Below are 3,687 nucleotides of genomic sequence, written 5' to 3'. Positions count from 1 at the left end.
GTTATGGAAAATTTAAATTTTATTGGAAGAACCTCATCATTTTGAAATTTCGATCAAATAAGGTTTGGAATCTTTATTTTGTTTAGATAATAAGTATTTTTTTATTTGGAAATAATTGGTGAAGTTATTATTAAACTAAAGTTGGTTGGTTAAGGGAGAAATGTGGGGACCTAGTTGGGGTTAATAAGGAAAATTTCAAGAGATTTGGAAACATGGGAGGTGGTTGGTTTTCAAATTTATTTAAAGGAAATGGAAAAAGAAGGATATTTTCTTATATAAAGCAGCCTTGGGACTCGTGCGTAAAGAAGAAGAGAAAAAAAAAATCAAAGAAAGAAAGAGGGGAAAAGAAAAGAGAAAAAGGGAGAAAAAAATTTATTATTAATCAAACCCTAGCCGCCGCACGCCGCCGTCGCCGCCACCGCGAACCCGAGCCGCCAAGCCTTCCCCTCCCTGTTCAGCAGCGCAGCCGAGTCTGCAGTCAAAACCGAGCCGTCGCCGAGCTTCTAGCCGCGTCGGAAGAATCGTCTAAGCCGATCCGCGCACGCCGAGCGTCCGTCGGAGCAGCCGTCTCTCGCAGCCGTCGCCGAAGCCGAGCCGCGTCACCCTTCGCGATCCGCAACTGATCCGTCAGCCAGCCGCGTCGCGCCGCTTCGATCCGACGCAGCGCAGCCGAGCGTCCGTCTGCAGCCGTCGCCGAGCGAAGCCGAGGTGTAGCCGGACCACCCGCAGCCGTCGCGCCACCCGGATCCGAAAACCAGCGCCTCGTCGCGTGAGGACCCGACCCGGCCGAAGCCCGCTCCGTAACCCGAGGCCCGGCCCGCGCCGCGTGCCTCCGACCCGGAACCCGAGCCGCGTGCACCTGCGAGCCGAGCAGCGCCCGCGTGCGAGCCGCACGTGCGTAGCCGCTGTACCAAGCCGAGCCGCGCCTGTCTGCACCACGAGCCGCGCCTGTCTGCGCCGCGAGCCGAGCCGATCTTCAACCTCCAAGCCGAGTCGGTCCCTGCCCTTTTTCCAGCCGAGCCGCCAAGCCTAATTTGGCTCCTCCCATCCAATTTTGGTAATTATATTAATTATTTTGGCATTACCCAGTAAGATTCAATGGTTTGGGCACTAAATAAATTAATTCGGAATTAAATTAGATTATTTTCCTTAAGGGACGTCTTGGACCAAGTAACTGCTGCAGCGTGGGATTCTCCCTCGGCTTAAAGGGAGTTAGCGCAACCTTGATTTTGGGGTAAGTTGCTTCAAACGACTCTTGGATCTCTGTTCCTTGAAGGTTAGGTTTAATTGTTGTGTTTAACCATTTAGGGCCCTACTGCTTGGGAAGCACACCTTCTCTTACTTTTAGGACTCGACAACCAAATCTCCAAGTAAGAGATTCTACTACTAGCTCCATGTTTAGAATTATGAGGTCACGTATACCTTCAAATGTGCATGTTGAGGACTAGACTGTACGATGCATGAAATCAATGATAGTATGATGCAAATGATGATATGGTTATATTATAGCATGTTGTTGTGATGACGAAAACTGTTATGGCTGTACGACGGGTGTCGAGATGGAGAGTGTAATGATGATTTATCTGTTATGTTATATGATGACGCCATGTGTATGTATACTGCGATTAGGGTACCTGTTAGCTTAACCTGTTAGAGTCGTACCTGCATGGGTGTCCTTCGGGATCACCACCTATTTAGGACTGTGCGGTCCGACGGGACACCAGTCTAGCATGGATATAGATATGACTCGAGTGACTCGACGGGGTCCTCACATCCCGATTGTCCTAGGTGTCCCCCGGGGCACCGAAGACCAGAGTTACGTTCCTACGGGAGCGCATGTTGCACGTGTTCGGGAACGTGCCAGAGATTGGGTACCAGTTACAGGACTCTGACAGGAAGTTAACAGGCACCTAGTGGGACTAGTAGTGGGTCCCTTACTGAGTATTTTATACTCACTCTCTTCATGTCATGTTTTCAGGTAGAGGACGAGGCAAGGGCAAAGGCAAGCTGGCGAGCGACCCGAAGTGACCGTGGCGAGCCATAGGGACTCCTACTTCCGCTTATTCTTGTTTTTGACTTTAGTACCTGAGTTTGAGTATTCTTCATTATTTACCATCTTTTATGTAGATAGGGCCCGAGTAGGACTTTAGAACGCATTTCATTTTTTGCATAACTACCTTGTTTGGATTCTCATAAATAAAATTTCTCAAACCTTATGCGTTTTACTAAATTTTATGACTTAAACCACTTGTTCTATATTTAGTAATGACTTCGATTCAGTATAAGGAGTTGGGTCGCTACATTATCATAATCTCTCGTTCCTTGTTTCGGGGGAGAGTTAGCATAAGAGGAAGATTAGGGTTATCTTAATCTCCCTTATCTCATTTCAACTCTCATAACTCTTCTCCATAACATCATGTTGTCATTATTTTTAAATTTTCACAACTTTATTATTTTTGTATAGGTGAGATTTTCTAAATATTAAAAAACGATATACAACTTTATTCTTGTTTCTTAAAAAATTATTAAAATTTTAGTTCTTTTTAACTCGGTATTGTATTTTAAAATATTAGTAGAGGGTGGACAATAAAATTTTTAGAAAAAGAAACTTATGAAAAATTAATTTTATAAGATTATTTTTTCAATTTTATTTAACGTTAAAAGTTTGAGGGAAAAATAAACATTAAATTTAAGAAATATTATTAAAAATTGTAAAAAAATAATTTTAATAAAAATGTAAAACAAAAAGTTATCAAATGAAGACTGATTCTTTAAGTACAAATTTAAAGACACAAAGAATTTTCTTTCTTTTTTTTTTTTTTTAAAAAGATGAAATTACTTCATAATATGATTTTTATTAAAATAAATATATTTTAATTTGTTTATTGCATTAAAAAAAATAATCATAACACTACCTATCATAATTCTTTCCCCAAACGCATACTACCATAACACTACTTATCATAATTCTTTCCCCAAACGCATACTACCATAACACTACGTATCATAATTCTTCTCCCAAACACATACTATCATAACATTTTTTATCGTCATCTTTCTCCCAAACACACACTATCATAACACTACTAATAATAAACCGTCTCCCAAACACATGTTATCATAACATTAATTTTATCATAATCCTAGGATTATCATAACACTATCTCCAATAACTCTACCCTTCTCTCAAAGAGTTAGATTAATTATTGTTCGATATGCTTATAATTAAAACTTTATTACTTGATATAATCTTTTTCTTTGGCTTCTTAGTTAGATGATAGACCTAAAATCTTGAAGAAGCTAAGATGAATAAACAATATCAAATGTTAGACATTGTACTGAAGTATAACAATAATATAGTATTGATATTTAGATATATTAGTTAGTTAATTGAGTACATTTTAAATGATAGCTAGACATTACTACTAATTACTACTAATGTACTTCATACAAATTAACTACCAAACAAAAATATAGAGTACAAGTTATGTATAACTACTAATGCACTTAAAAGATAAAAATTACAAAATGGGTAAAACAATTGTTCAAAGGATCATATTGAAATAAAAAACAATAGAAAATAATTCAACTTTGAGAATTTTGTCATATTTACTAAAGAAACATAACTTGTAATTATACTTATTTCAATCAGTGAAGGTATATAATTAAAAAAAAAAACAACTTGCA

The 3,687-nt window shown here is 39.0% G+C and overlaps 1 long non-coding RNA gene across 2 annotated transcripts; it reads left to right on the top strand.

Annotated features, from left to right (window-relative positions):
• The first annotated feature begins 317 nt into the window (after nucleotides 1-317).
• Nucleotides 318-2,230, top strand: LOC107992109 (uncharacterized). Of its 2 annotated transcripts, none has more exons than XR_007819787.1 (4): nucleotides 318-1,057; nucleotides 1,155-1,234; nucleotides 1,309-1,370; nucleotides 1,979-2,230. It is a non-coding gene; the product is annotated as an uncharacterized LOC107992109 (long non-coding RNA). The 2 variants fall into 2 exon arrangements; XR_007819788.1 differs by having other exon boundaries at nucleotides 1,140-1,234.
• Nucleotides 2,231-3,687: the final 1,457 nt, after the last annotated feature.

This window comes from Cucumis melo, chromosome 3 (assembly GCF_025177605.1).
Source record: "Cucumis melo cultivar AY chromosome 3, USDA_Cmelo_AY_1.0, whole genome shotgun sequence".
In the NCBI taxonomy this organism is placed as follows: domain Eukaryota; kingdom Viridiplantae; phylum Streptophyta; class Magnoliopsida; order Cucurbitales; family Cucurbitaceae; genus Cucumis; species Cucumis melo.
The sequence above is the reverse complement of the archived record's forward strand: the minus strand, read 5'-3'. Positions and strand labels throughout refer to the sequence as shown.